This window comes from Polistes fuscatus, unplaced genomic scaffold (genome assembly GCF_010416935.1).
Source record: "Polistes fuscatus isolate 324 unplaced genomic scaffold, CU_Pfus_HIC Scaffold21, whole genome shotgun sequence".
Taxonomy (NCBI): Eukaryota; Metazoa; Arthropoda; class Insecta; order Hymenoptera; family Vespidae; genus Polistes; species Polistes fuscatus.
In genome coordinates this window covers 1,429,680-1,445,849 of record NW_025113098.1, presented here as the reverse complement: position 1 = coordinate 1,445,849, position 16,170 = coordinate 1,429,680, and the positions used below count along the sequence as shown (strand labels likewise).

General features: G+C 36.1%; 1 long non-coding RNA gene across 1 annotated transcript in view; it reads right to left on the bottom strand.

The window, feature by feature from the left end:
- LOC122517733 overlaps positions 1–8,044 on the bottom strand; it is a 168,438-nt gene extending 160,394 nt beyond the window's left edge. Inside the window, exon 1 of the long non-coding RNA XR_006303917.1 lies at positions 5,576–8,044. This is a non-coding gene — a long non-coding RNA (uncharacterized LOC122517733). The remainder of the gene's footprint in view (positions 1–5,575) is intronic.
- Between the last annotated feature and the right edge of the window lie 8,126 nt (positions 8,045–16,170).

The window sequence follows — 16,170 nt, the reverse complement described above, 5'->3', positions numbered from 1 at the left end:
ATGAGTGAGTAAGAGAGAGAAAAATTGCTCCACCTAAACGGAAATATTCGACCCGTAAGGTTGTTCCCTGCTTTTAATTCATGGTTAATATCGCTTTATCACCCTTAGTTCGTATTTTACTGAACGTTCCCCCTCCCCCTTCCCAGTTTTTCGGAATAAACGTCCAAATGTTTTTCATTCCTAAAGTATTTCCTTTCCCTTCGTTACCAATTCAAGTTTTTTACATAGAGAAAAATAATTGTCGTTTTATTTTTTATTCTAATTATTTTAATTCGTTTGTGTACGAGTTATATTTAACGAGTTACATTCATTAGAAAATTATGTTGCATCTAATAGGTAATATTTTTCTGTAAATGATACGTTAGTGTAATTTGTATAAGAATAGATGTTGTATTCTTAGATAAGGAATAAATTATTTATAGGATACACAAAAAAATAGGTAACCCGATTAGCCTATAGGAATAAACGAGAAGAAAAGAAGGGAGATTATGAGGAGGGACAGAAAAATAAGGATCATTGAAGAAAAAAGTTAGCGCAGTTAGATTTAAAGTAGAATAATAGAAAAGCACTGGGGCAAAGGAGAATTTAGTTTTCCGCGTCGATGGTAGACAGTGTAGTAAAATAAAATATAAAAAAAAATAAAAACGAGGAGAGGGTGGTAGTGGTGGTGGTGGTTCCAAACGTTGAACGCGTTTGGAACGTCTCCAGAATCGTCTTCAGAAGTTAAAATCTTCAGCGAGAGGGTTTTATACCAAGAGTGGAGGATATTTAGCCGGTCGTTGTGTATTTCTGTGCTACCGATGCTGAATAAGTGAAAGAGCGAGCAAGTGAGTGAGTAAGCTAGTGAGTTACTGAGTGAGTAAGAAATAGAAAGAGAAAGAAACTGGTACATAAATTAAATTGACTTGTCAGTGCTTGCACAGCCACTATATATAATACTTAACGGTGAATTAACGATCGGTCTTTAACCGAGGTTCAACCCTACGTTTGAACATGCCGACCATGTTGGCGACCCTCTATTTCACGCTAGACAGTCGACGATCTTTCGACGAGTAAGTTAAAAAAGAATAAAAATATTTTTAAAGTAGGGGGGAAAAATAAATAAGAAAGGAAGGAGAATGTTTGCTAGGAAAAATAACGATAAGCCTATGATAAAAGGAAAAAAATAGAAAATCTAATAGAAGATCGGACCACGTGGTTTATTATTCGTGATATTAATATTATAGTTTATTCGTATTTTTATAGGAAATACGATAATATCATCGATATCAATAAAATTTATACGCGTAGTTTATGGGGGAATAACGACAATCCACTTGACTTCTCTTCTTCGTCATAGAGAATAGGTTTATTTGAAGTATCTTACTAAATCCGTTTAATTAATCGCGTTAAGTACAACTCATAAAGTGTCAGAGTACTAAATCGAATCCAGATGCAGTATATATATATATATAAGTATACGTACATATATACGTATATATTTATATGCACGATTTTCACGTATATACTATCTACATTCCTATTAGCATGTGCATGTAAAACGAAGTAATGATTTACATTGGTACATTAAGCTAACTATAACAATTAACGACTATCGTTCTATGAATGTCATGCGAAATGAATTTACCGAATATAATACTCTCATGAAATTCTAGAAAGTTTGCTTCCACACTAATCGTTCTACAATTTATTCCTGCACGCCTCTATGAAACTTTCCAATCGATCTATTTATTTTATATGTATATATGTAAATTCCGTATTCGCATGATATAACAATAAAATGCATCGTAGCATAAATATTTTGTAACTCCCGATGCGATACGTAAGAAACATATTAACACGTGATTACAAATAATATTACCATACATAGAGAATATTTTTAAATATTATTTCAATAAAGATTCGATGAAAGTGTTTATCGTAAAAAAGAAAGTTATCCTAATCGTGTGAAAGCATCGATAAATATTAATGCGAATATATTCCGTATGATTTACGATTGCAACGCGATATAAATCACTTTATAAAATATCATCGTATCGAGAGAAACTTTGCGCAAAAACCCAAAACAGAGGAAACATGCAAACAAAAATTGACAAATAGGAGTTACTATTGGATAACGCGTCGAAGTCTAAACTAGAAAGGAGATAAAAGAGAGAATGAAAAAAAATAAACAAACAAACAAACAAACAAAAAGAAAAAAAAAAAGATGAAAGAAACGAAACGTTTTTACGGTAGAATCGTTCAGATCCAATTTATCTGACACACTGTGTAGAGTAAGAACTGGGTCGCTTCCGGGCTATCGCTTCTTCCTTCCTCCCCGTCCCCCTTTGCTCCAGGATTTGAAAAAAGTCGCACGTGTACTATCATGTCTCATCTCAACTTTTGCTTCGATGCAGTTGGTTTATTTCGCTTACGCATACGAACACCAGTGGGGTAAATTTTGCCCGTGAATACTTAAACCGACGAATATACCATGATATCTGAGAATTTTTCAAAAATACAATCGAGCTTTTTAATGCCCGAATAATTTCATTAAAAAAGAGAGAAGAGGGGGAGGGGAAAATTCATTTGCGACGACAGAGTAATTAATCAAGTAATTCATAATATTATATTTACAATAATTAACGATTAGAACAATTATTATTTGATTGTTCAATTGAAATGATTAATAAGCTTAGAAAATAGTATCCGAATATAGTCGTGAATAAACTCATGATTAAAATATAATCAAAATAAAAGGAGAGTAAGAAATAGAAGACACTGATTACACACACATACACATAGGAAATAAAGATTGAGAAGAGGAGGGTCTGGGGGTTTTGGGTGGAGGAGGAGGTCGAGGAAAAGATGTAGACGCAAAAAGAGTACCCTTAATGATCCAGGTCAGTGATAAAGTATATTCCGAGGAGCACTAAATTCCAAGGCAAAGCCGAGTCAGAGTTAATACAAGTTCGCGGTTAGCGTAGGCCACACGTTCGGATTAAATAATGACACCAACCAGGCAGGAAGGTTTATGACGTTGACTAATATCGGGTAGTAGGAAGCTTTTGATTAAGAGGTCTTTTACACCTCGCACTGACCCTGAGGGGATCAATGGCCTTCCGAGGGAAGTTAAAAGGCGAAGTAGATAAGCCTTCGGTCCGTAAAATTGTCGCAAAGTCTTTTAATAGTTTCTATCACGTAACTCTAATCGTATCTTACTCATTACGGACAAAAATCTTATGAGATTTTCTTTGACCAGAACAAAAAAGAAAATAAAACAGTCCAATTTCATCAAATCTTACGGATAAACCTTATTACGATATTCATTTTATCCACTTAATATCCTATTATACTGATCATCGTTTATATTCTATCGTGATACATTTTTAATTTTGTTCTACGCGATTAAATTAATTAATTTTATAATAAATATCATAGTAAATGATAATATTACCTATATATATTATATATATACTCAGAGATTGATCGGAAAATTTGGAAAAATATGGAAAAATTCTGTCAACCGATATGAAGGAATATATAAATCCGAAGGAATCATCAACTTGTCTTACGAAGCTAGGCCAACACTCGGCAGTATTTCACTTACAGCCACTGTGCGCCTGACTTCCAATTAATTACCAGGCCGTTTCTCCATTCGCCGCGTCCCAGACAGGTTCCGGATAAATAATTAACCGAGTCGCTAACGAGAAGTAAAAGGAAAGGAAAGGACCGATAAGATAACCGAGTGTTAATAAGAAAGATAGACGATTTTCGATATCATCCTTACCACAATCAGAAGTGTGGGCCAATTTTGATAATCTACGCGACAGGAAAGTATTATTATAAAAGCTTTAGGCAAACTGCAAGGATATAATATCCCTTTCTTATCTTTTGCTTACGTCCCAAAGGATATTATTTTTATCGACAATATGAATCGTATCAGTAATACGAGGTAATTTTAAATAAATTTACGACAATTTCTTAACTTAATCAACTGTCTTGTGTTAAAATAATACGAATCTTCTTTATCCCCATTTCTCTCTCTCATATACATTAAATATAAACCAGAAATAATACTGGCCCAAATTTTACACCGTTCGTATACAATATTCATCGACAGTTATCATCCTAATCCTTCGCATCTCACTTTAATTCTAGAATTATCTTCGCGTGTGTTTCGTTCCGTACATATCCATAGCCATTTACTACTTGTACACGTTCGAGTTTATATATACTATACCATGGGCCTATGTAATTCCAGCTCGCCTAATGGAGATAAGCCAAAACGTACGATGTGGTTTTCTCAGGTGGCGTAATGAGCGAGGACGTGGGACCCTTAATAACGTGGTTGATCTTCCTTCCTTCCTTCCTTCCTTCCTTCCTTATACACCCTTTCTCTCCTGTTATGTACATACCTAACACATACTCTCTCACTCTCTCCGTCTCTCTCTTTCTCTTGCTCTCTTGTTTTCTGGATGGACGCAGGTGCAGCAAAATGACTGCACCGTTTCGGAAAATCCGAGCTTGCACCACCCCCCTCCTCCCCCTAGGACGTTATGAGACGGCATTATGAGATGATGTCCTCGTAACGCAGCATTACTCGATACGAGGAGCTAAATTACGAGCACTTTCGAAAAGGACTTCGTTGAATTCCTACTCTACCAGCAGCTCGTTCTTCCCCCCCCCCTTTAGAAAGAGGTGCTTAAATGTTGATCGATCGTGGCGAAAAGTACGTTCACCTTGGTTATTATCTAAACTGTTATTGAATTTGTCGATTAAATGATTCGCGATCGATATAATTACGATTTTCAAATTAATTATATATGTCGTATTATTCGATTCAATTATTTTCTATCTCTCTCTATCACATTTTTTTCTTTTTTACATCTTACAATTAATCCGTCTTATTTTACATACACGTTGAAGTTGATAATATTTAAACTTTCATTTGCGTGTGATTCAAATTCAAACCATTTCGTAAAGATATATTTATAATATATATATATGTATCACACAGGTAATATAGATTCCGATCATGCAACAACGTTCTACGATCTTTTTGATATAAAACAGTACCGTCTGTTGGTTAAAAAAAAAAAGAAAAAAGAAAAGAGAAAAAGTAATAGACCCGAAAAATTCCTTAGAGACACGACGAGCTGGAGGTCACGACTGGAGAAAAAGAAAAAAAATAGAAAAAAAGAGAAAGAGATATACACAACGTGCATATATATATAGAAAGAAAGAAAGAAATTCTTATTCCAGAGCAAGTGTGCATTTATCACGGTGGATCTCAGCACCGGTCGTACCTCCCAGCATCATCCCATCGTTCTCAAGAACTAACACACGGAGATACGATGAGAAATGGTCGTTGTTCTGTAAATTCTAAAATAAATAATATAAAAGAAAACAAAAAAAAATAGCGGTCTGAGAGAATTGAAAAGTGTTGATGAAAATAAATTCAAATTCTAATTCACATTCAAATTAAGAATACAAGTAAGGTGCACTTTTAAAACGGTGGAGGGGAATGGATGGGTGAGAGAGAGAGAAAAGAAATCTTACAAACAAAAATAGTAGCACGAAAACATAAGCTCACCTTTTTTGAAGTCCCAAAAGAAAACAACACCGTTCGTCACGTGCTCCAAGACAGCATGCTCTCCTTTATCCGTTCTATCTTCCTCTCTTCCTCTCTCTTTCTTTCTTTCTTTCTTTCTTCTTTATTCAGCTTGTTTTGAAACCTCTTCTATCTTCTAGTAGAAATTCGATCTCATGATCGATCGATCGATCCTTTTTCTCGCTGCAGGTATAACAACGGACTTTCCAAATCTTTCCCTCAAATGTTACATCCCTTTTTACATTCCTTTTCACGTTTTTTTTAACAGAAACCCACGTAAAATGTTGTCAGTAACGTGGTAACAAATTTATTCCCTTGTTCTTACGATTCGATAGTTATCGTAGGAAATAATTAATCCCTCGTAGCGAATGAAAAACAATCCTGATCGAAATCCCTTCGACGAGTAGGATACTTTGCCATATTGTTTCTTCCCAATAATACAAATAAGTTATATGCACAAATGCATAATATGTCTTTCGTCTCAATCCACGTTTTTAATTTTCTTTCTTATCCTAATCTTAATCTTTTACGTCATCGTTAAATCATCGTAGAATCGATCCTCGATCGTAGAACAACCAACGAAAATTTCGAGTTAACTGCGGGGGAGGAGGACCGTCTATCTTCTTTAAGAGAATAGCTCGTTAAAAGCTGTTTCAATGTGCATAAAAGAAGAAAATGAGAAAGAGAGAGAGGTGAGGGACAAGAAGAAAGAGGAGGAGGAAGATGGGGGTTGAGGGTTGGGGGTTGGGGTAAGGGAAGTAAGATTACGCGCGAACAATAACAGAGAAAACTGCAATAAAACGGGATTGTCAATCGTTCCTCATTGAGCTTCACCTAGATTTCTCTCTCTCTCTCTCTCTCTTTCTTTCCTTCTTTCTTTCTTTTTTTCTTTTCCCTCACTCGAAAAAAGAACGCAACGTGAGCACGTTTGACTCTCTCTCACGATTCCGCGTTTTATCTTGTCTTTCGATTTTGTTCTTCCTCCTCTTCTTGTTCCTCCTTCTTCCCTTTCCCTTTTTCTTTCTCTCTCACATACACACACACAGTTACGTCAATTATACGTCTTCTCGGTAAGATCAAATCGTAACGAAGCAATCCGGGAGACCAACCGACCAACCAACCGACAGATGACCGATAAGACTTTAATGCGCTAATTGGCGAGAAACAAAGTTGCAATCCTTGTACTGTATTATCAGTGACGTTAATTATATTCAATTATCGTTGCTCGTGTACAGTAGCAATAGTAGTAGTAGTAGTAATAGTAGATGTATCGTGTTCTTTGATTATTGCTTGAATAAATTCACGATAAGAAATATATATATATATGTACAAGATTGTTGATAAAATGTCTTGTAATTGATAAGAAAAAACACGTTGGATATATGACAGGTGTTTTTCTCCAAGCGATAAGAATTACAACGACCAATTGATCATTTTCTTCCCCCTTTTTTTCGAAATAGAAAACCTCTTAAGATAGAACTCGCATCGTGCATCACATAGAGTTACTGGAAAACAGGGAAATTATATCTTTTCATGAGTTTCTAATTTAAAGTAACAGATCTTTGACGAAGGACGAAACACTCCCGTTCGATCCCTTCGTTCGTTCCTTCGTTCATCGATAGCAACGTGTCCCTTTTTTTGTCTTTGGCATCGTATTGGTCAAATGGTTCGATGCTTCCACGTTGTGGGGGAGGAAAAAAGGAATGAAAGATAGAACGAGATCAAGAAATCGCTTTTTATTCTTTTCCCTATGAAGGATTCAACGGAAACGCGATTGGACTTTTCCAACGGATGATTGATAGAAGTACACTTCCCTTTATTTACCGAAATAAAGATGTCATTTTCAATGTAATAACGGTTAGATCTCTTTAAGTAAATCCCTTTTGGCGGGCTTCGACTTTTCTTATTGTTTCGATCAATCGGTAAGTTCTCATACCTGTTCCTCCCCTTTTTTTTTACGATTGGACATCCAGTGACCGAGCAAACGTCAAGATTAATCGTTTGTTTGTTCGTTCGTTTGTTGTTTTTTCTTTAATCGACACTATCTCGTGCCAGAACTTTCCCTTAAAAGTTCTCCGAGTCACATCAAAATATAATATCAATTAAATACTAATACATAATAACAATAGGATTCTTGATAATGCTAACACTAAAAAAAAACAATCTAATACTTTATCTATAGCTCACGATATGATCAAACTGAAACGAGTCTCGATATTAACACGGTAGCAGGTAGCAATAGAGTTTAAAATATCAACGTGTCAGCCGGAGTGAGGCCAACAACAAAATTAATCGTTTACTCGTTTATTATCTGACATGATGCAAAATAAATATGTCAGGTTATACGTGGCGAGGAAAACGCGACGACGTGTATACCTGAACCGAGAATAGAAGAGGTCACCCCGCAACGAAGCGAGTTCCCGGCACGACTGAGAGCCTCGAACCTCGAACCTCGACGACGAGAGGGCCACCCCCAAAGAGGGGGTGCTGGTTCAACCAAGTGCTGGGAGTAACAACGAGGTGGTGGTGTGTTGGGGGTGGGAGGGGGAGGAGGAGGAGGAGGAGGAGGAGGACGCTAGGACCGGCGCGAGAGAGACCAACTATCCCAGAGAGTAAACGACCTGCGCAGTCGCGAATTCGAAAGCCAGGCCCGACGATATTAATTACATCCTTTTCGCCCCCCACGACGGAAATGAATCGAATGTCGCTACATCGCGAGTTATAACGAACCTCCTCCAACTTATCCGGGAGGGAGAGAGGGCCTGAGGGTTCCGCTACCATTTATTCCCTCCTACCTTTTTATTTTTATTTTCTATTTTTATTTTACCGAATAAAACCCCCTCAAAATCCTACGTTCCTTTTTACTCTCCTTTTTTACTCTCCCTCTCTCTCTCTCCCTCTCTCGATCTTTCTATCCTCTCCGTCTTGATCTGTTTTACTTCAAGCAACGTGATCGTTCGACCGCAGATTCCCTAGGTACTTGAGGGTCCTTCGGATCTTTTATCTTCGACGCCGTTCACAACGCTTTCCATCAAACCAACCAACCAACCACTACCACCACCACCACCACCACTGCCAGCAGGAAGCTAGCTTTCCCTACGTACGGAGACTCTCTTTTACCCATTCTAAAATAATGGATGGGTAATCTCTCATGACGTTGGCCTACCGACTCTAAAAGCTTCTTTTATTGTATTCTTTGAAAAAGAAAAAAAAGAAAAAAAAAGGATCCTTAAAACTGAGTGATATTTTTAAATCCCAATTCACTTGGATTTCCTACAACGACTTCGATATTAATTATCGTTACTTTTTTCAAACTTCTATAGCAAATAATTGAGAAAATTAACTATCTAATTATTATATCTTATATTTAACATATCATTTAATGTAAAATAAACCCAAGGAAAGTCTTACGATAATTCCTAACTAGTACGTATACATTATATACCATAGTACATAATATAGTCGTGTATAATCAAGTTGGATGTCGAGTGAAAGGTTTCTTACGGAGGATTAAAGGGACATTGGTACAAGCTTTCATATATATATATACCCACTCGTAGATTAAAGCCTCCGGTAGACCTGAACGTTTTCGTATCGCTCCGACTCCTCTCTGGTGGGCTTCTCGTCCGAATACTCAACAGAGAGTGAAGTTTGGAACATATACCAGCTTAGTGGCATCGCGTGCATCATTTGCATAGGAAGCATATATGTCGCACGAGAAACACTCAGCCCCGTACCCCACCCCCAGCCCGTTTTCGAAGGTGTTCGACACGGTGATGGTAGTGGTATGCGATAGAGTAGGCAATGCTACGAGAACCACTGAGAATTCCATTGCGCTTGTTTGCTACCAGGTCCACTTTGCAATTAGAAGTGTAACGGACCGCTCCCACCTCGTAAACAGCTGGGGTAGAACCTATTTTATCCCCCCCCCTCTCTCTCTCTCTCTCGCTCTCTCTGTAACACCCCCGCATTCTCGCTCGAAGAAACCCTCTCTTGCAAAACCTTCTCTTCCTAACTGACGAGCCCCGGCGTGTGCGCAAAAGTTAGACAATATCACTTTGGGGTGTATGTTACAACCACGCCTCGTCGTGAATAACAAAGATGTACATCCCCTTTCTCTCTCTCTCTCTCTTTCTCTTTCTCTTTCTCTTTCTCTAGTAACACCAAGAGAGAAAGAGGAAAATTTATAACGCAAGGCTAAATGATTTTCCAGCTTTTATTACCTCCCTATGGTTATATCCTGTTAGGATATTAAGACGAATATACGAGCGATCTGTTCCAATTTTCCGCTTGTTATTTCTGAAAAATAAGGTGGTAGTAGTAGCGGCAATAGCAGGCTCTAATTTGCATCGAATTAACACGATCGCGTATTAATTTTACACTCTTTGTGACATCTACAACGTGTTAACAAAAATTACGCGTGCATGTAAATGAAAGAGAGATAAGGTTGTTACATACAACTCTTAATAAATATTACAATTGAAATCTAAACTTCGAAATAATGAATTAATTAATTCCATTGATTACATATAAGGAAAAATTCTGTTAACTTAAGAAATAATATACGAAAAAACTGTTACATGTTTAAAAAGTATCCCCTATCGAAAAATAAGAAATGATAATTTTTGTTGGCAACTAAGAATCGAGTAACTAAATTATATATCTCGTTGCTTTCGATAGAATTTCTCTAATTCGTCTCTCTTGGAAGACATTCGTCGTGGTAAAGATTCACTCGTCAACTCGATTGGGAAGTTTAAAAGAATTTTGATATCTCATCTTTCGGAAGCAGCATCACCAGCAGTAGTAGCAGTACCAGCAGCAGTCAGTGGCATCGTCGAATCCTGAGAAAAGGACTCCCAAAGAGCTCGTCGTCTCTTTTCCTGACTTCGTGACTTCAACCAAAAGAAGCGAGGGGGGGTAGGGGGTTAGAGGGCTTCTCAAACTACGCCAAGGATGCACACTGGGATTGGCGGAAACTTTTCAATTTCCTAAAGACAACCGCATTGCGACTCGACGATCTATAGTCAAATCGTAAAAGAAATGCCCTGTCGAATAATTGACGACTGTCGATTTTCTCAAGAAAGAAAGAAAGAAAGAAAGAAAAAGAAAAATATCGAATTAATACTTTGGAATTAAACCCCGTGAAAGAAGGAGGCAACTTCGAAATGTGAACTTCGCGTCTTAATACTTTATTACTAATAACGAATTCACCCCTGTCACTTTATTTCTATAATAATTAGAAGAAGAAAAAACTAGACAAATAAACTTTCAATATACAAATTATCAAGATTAATAATATAACAAACTTTTGTACAATTCTATTCTTTTTGTAGGTCGTATTCTAATAAAAAATTCTAATCGAATTTTAACGAACGCCGATTTAAAAATACAATAATGATATTTCATTATTATTCCAATTGCAAATTTTGTAAAATACAAAACGACAAAGAGACCTACTTAGTTTCCCATTATTCATGAGACTATACTTTTACATTTACTCCTACGCTATGTTATAACACGTATATATATATATATATATATTACATAACTATTGTATGTATTTACATTGATAGGTATATTATATATAGTATATGTAAGTGTATTTAAGGGACTTAGGGGAAAGTTCTCACGCGGTCAGCTTTATGCACTTCGATCTTCTGCACAGATTGCAGAAGCTTCTCTCCCCTCCCCGCCCCTCTCGTCGAAACTTCACCAAAGGCCAAGAAACATAATTTTGTAAAATTGGCAAGAGGATTATCCGCGAAAGTCATTGTAACTAAACGGCTCCACGGAAAGTTTTCTTCTTCCCCGTACCTACCCTCCCCCGTCGACCCTCACCCTTCTCCACCCTCTTTGAAATTCTCTTGATCGAAAAGAAAAAGAGAATAACGTAGAATGAAATTCGTAGAAGTTCTTTATCGATTCTACGTAACAACCCTTTCACTTTGCTTCCCCCACACCCCCTCCCCACCCTCCTACCATAGTTTTATTTTATTTCTTTCTCTTTCTCTTATATTCGCTTCGATCTTTTTCCCTCGCCACTATATCTTCCTTTATTCCTTTACTTTTTTTGTTTCCCCTCCTACCCCCTTTTTCCCTGTCCACCCTCCCTACCTCCCTCGTGTGACCAAATAAATTAGTTGTCACGAAGAGGCAGAAAGAAGCAGCCAGTTGGCTGGCAGATGAACGATAAAATTACCCGAATAAGCTTAGGACCGGAAACAACGTTGAGCCACATCAGAGATATTTGTGGAAAGGGTTTATGGGGGTTAAAGAAATTCATTTTCTACCTTATACAGGGTGTTGGAAATTTTTTCAAGCGTATTATACGATCAAAAATAAGGTAAACTGTGACGCAACAAGGACACAATTCTAAAAACCCGTTTATATGTCCATTAATATTGTCTAAATTTCGATAAAATTTAAAACATTATTATATTTCATATATGAAATATATTATTATATATAAATTTAATAATTAAATATAATATATATAATAAATTATAAATATATAAAAATAAATTATAAATATATATATATAAATTATATATATATAATAAATTATTATATATAAATAATAATAAAAAATTATATGTAAATTAAATATAATATTATTTAATAATCTACGATGAGAAATTCAATAATAAAAAATAATCGTAATAATCATTACGTTCTTTTTTCCAATGATTTTCAATCTTTTCTAATGAACACGCGAAATGTGAAATACTAGAGATAAATCTATGATATTATTCCTCTTACTGCGAATCTAATATAACCAGTTAAGATATCCTTCATCATAAAGTATCATCCGTCGAAATGGTATTCCACAAGGAATATTACCTCCTGATTCCTCGGCGAATTCTCTCTCTTGCTATACCATCATCGATCAAAGATGGCTGAATCGACTTACCGAAGGAAGAAGAAGAAGGGCCAACCAACCCATCTAACGTTAGCGCCCACATAGTAATTTACCCTTAAGTTACAGTTCGATGTGTCTAACTCGCTCGACTTTTACATTCATTTTTCTTCAAAATGGACTCTTTCAGAGAAAATCGAAAAAGAGAATGGAACGAGATAGCTGTAAAAAAAATTTTTTTTACGAACACATTTGATATTAGTAACATTATTATTATTATTATTATTTTTCGACAATTCAACGTCAAATTCGATGAATTAAACGGTCGTGTAAGGCCCTGAAAAGGTACTCCCCACCTCAAGTTTACAAATTGTTTTTTCATCGGGGTTCCATTTGAAGTAAGAAAAATTTTCGTTTGTTTTTTTTTTAAGACCTCTCCTTTTTATTTATTCTTTTCTTCGATATCAATCTTTCTTTCTTCTCAAGAGCTTTTCGTCCGTCACGTAGAAAGTATGAAGATACCGTCGTGGTGGAGGTATATTTTTGTGCGAGGTGAAATACCGTTTCTAAGAAACCGGTTCCTTTATTTCACGGGAATAAACACGTAACGAGGACAACGTCAAGAATAACTTTATTGTCTTAAGGATTTATAAACCTGTCAGACGAATACTATCTCCAAATCTAGTCATATAATTATTTGAATTATGATAGGAATGATGGATAAGAAACAATTGTAATACTAATATATATATTATGTTGTCCCATAAGTTCGACAGTACTCGCGAAGTAAAGGGGACACATAAAATTTTGAACTTAACTCGTTCGGTCGCTTTGAAAATAGAGAAGAAAAGCAAATGGAAAAAAAAGATTCGACGTTATTGAAAAAGAACAAAAAAAAATAAGAGAAAGAGAGAGAGAGAGAAACTGGAACGAAGAGAAAACGGATAAACCTTCGAGCTGGATTGGAGGAGCCCTACAGAAATCTAGAAATCCGTGAGAGAAACCATTGAACGAAGAAGGGGGGAAACGAATGTATATACAGGGTGACTCTAGTTTTAATCAAGAAACTTTGCGGATGCAGCGTAGGAGGACTCTATTCTGAGTTACAAAACATAAAGCAATGGGAAAATATATATATATGCATAGCGACCTCGATTCTTTATCGGCACGTGAACGGACGTAAATGGGCTAACATTTTGTTTTCCTTTTTTCTTCTTCTTCATCTTCTTTTAGTCGTTAATTTGTTGTCTTTATTCGGTAAGTAAGTAAGTAAGAAAAAGATAGGAAAAAATAAAGTGACGAAAAAGGTTTTTTGTTATAACAAGACGCTTATTGACATGAACTAGTAGGAAAGTTGGTGGAAAGTTAAATTTGCATCCTGGCAATGTGATTGAAGAAGGAAGGAAGGAGGAGGACAGTAGATGAAGGACTTAAGAAAGCTGTCTCTCTACGGCAAAGCTCTTTCAATCTTTCCTCAGCAATAACTTCGAAATTGCAAATCGGTACGTACCCGCGTACTCCAAATGAATACTCCGTTTTACTTTGCTCGCACACTCGTATTTTCGAGTCTTGCAATTCACTTTCTCGAGAATTCGAAAGAGGAAGGAAGGAAGGAAGGAAGGAAGGAAGGAAAGAAGGCAATTTTTCGTCGTAAACTTTTATCGCTCACTTTGCGATCGTCTCACGAGTACGAGGTGACGTATCAAAGTACTTACTTTATACATCTACGAGTATAAGTAAGGAACCCCGACTATGTATAATATTCCATTGAAAATATTTTTCAAATGTTAACGCAAAAGCTTCTCATAATTCATGTGCATCATTAAAATACATGCATTCTTTTCTATTATTTTCTTTATTACTTCAAAACAAAACTACGCGTTTAACGTTATAATAAATATCATTTGCCTAAATCATAAGTAATAATCATATTTTGTTGTTAAATATAATCAAAGAATATTATATTTTGATATAAGAGCTATCTAAATCGGAAAAGTTACTAGTTCGACCATTAAATCATTTTAGAGAGCAAACAATGAAAATAAGGGGTTTTTAAAGTAAAAGGATTGTTATACGCGTGAAATAGCATCTCCTTTAGCGATTTCACTCGTCCCTTTTCCCAAGGATGAGCTCTAGCTTTCCATATTAAAATTCAAAGTCACCGCCCTACACGTATATATGTATATACATACATATATATAGGAAGAACGGACGAAAATCAGCATAGGAGGAACATTAATATCCATTACATTCTCGGCAAAACTAGCTAGGGAAATTCGCGTATTCGCGACGCGTCGCGACGCCCTTCTTCCGTCCAACGACTAAAGGCACATCCGTAAACCGTTTTGTGATTTATAGGGAAACTTTAGCCTTGAGACAGTTGCCTTTCTCTCTCTCTCTCTCACACACACTCTCACTCTTGTTTTCTCTCTTCCGAATCCAACCTTTGCTATCTCATTTTCCGTCACTCGGTCGGATTACCTCGAAAATCTGTCGTCCCCTAATTGTCGCTTCGAAACTGCCATTAAGTAACCATCAACGAAAGTACTTACATCTTACTAATGTCATCGAACTCGCAACCATACTATTTCCAAGAGAAACGTCCTCAATCATCGTCATAATCATCATCATCATCATCGAAAGAACACAATATCAGGAAAATTAATTCGAGAAAAATCACAAAAATAATAATCAATCGCGAATGTTTATACGTATGCGTTATTATTTCTTTCGAAATCTAACCAAACATATTCTTCGAACTAATAAAATAGGAAAAAAGTGAAACTGTAAAACGATGATCTTAGGATATCGCACGAAATGCATAGATCAGCAGTTTTTTTTCGTCTAGAAGAGAAATGACGTCGTAGTTGCGGTCTGGTGGTTCACTCTCAGTTACATGCGAACGGAGAATATAATGCCTTCCAGACTGGATAATATGCTCGTCTTCTGGTGTTCGAGCTACAACCAAAAGAGAACACATTCAAAATGAGAAAAGTAGATAGATAGATAGATAGATAGATAGATAGAATGAACAAGAGAAAGACATATCTTGGCGTGTTCTTGCTAGACAAACTCCAAAGCAACTTCTAGCGTATACCAAAAACTACTTCTATTGTCCGAAACTAAATACAATCTTTCTTTATCTCGCACGAATTTCCGCTTTTAGTTTCTCTTCTATTTCTACATTTCTTATATGTATGATTTCGTAAAACCTTTTCCTCTCGCTCTATCTCTCTCTATCTCTCTCTTTTTCTTCTTCTCGTTCTTTTTCTTTTTCTTTTCCTTTATCTTTATCTCTTACTCTCGTCGCCGTTTTCTCGCTCATTCCAAACAGATGTCACGTTATGACTTCGTGCGAACAACTACTACTATCTCCTATGATTGTATCCCGTTCTTAAAGCCAACTCCCCAATTTTGCCAGATGTCATGTAAAAACTTTCTTACAAAGTCTTAAGTAAGATGCGTCCGCTATTTATTATTTTTCTTTTCCTTTTTTTATTTTTTTGTTGGAAAGATATAGCGTCGTGTAACTACGAAACGAATCGATATTATCCTCTTTCATAATCGATGATTCATTTCGCATCAATATTACGAGGAAATATGAACCTTCGATTAATTTATTAATCGTTGCAGTTAAAATATTTATTAAAAACTAACGGGCGAACAGATTTTCATATATGCGAAAGAATTATTTTCATATTATTTTTGTTCTAACACTTGT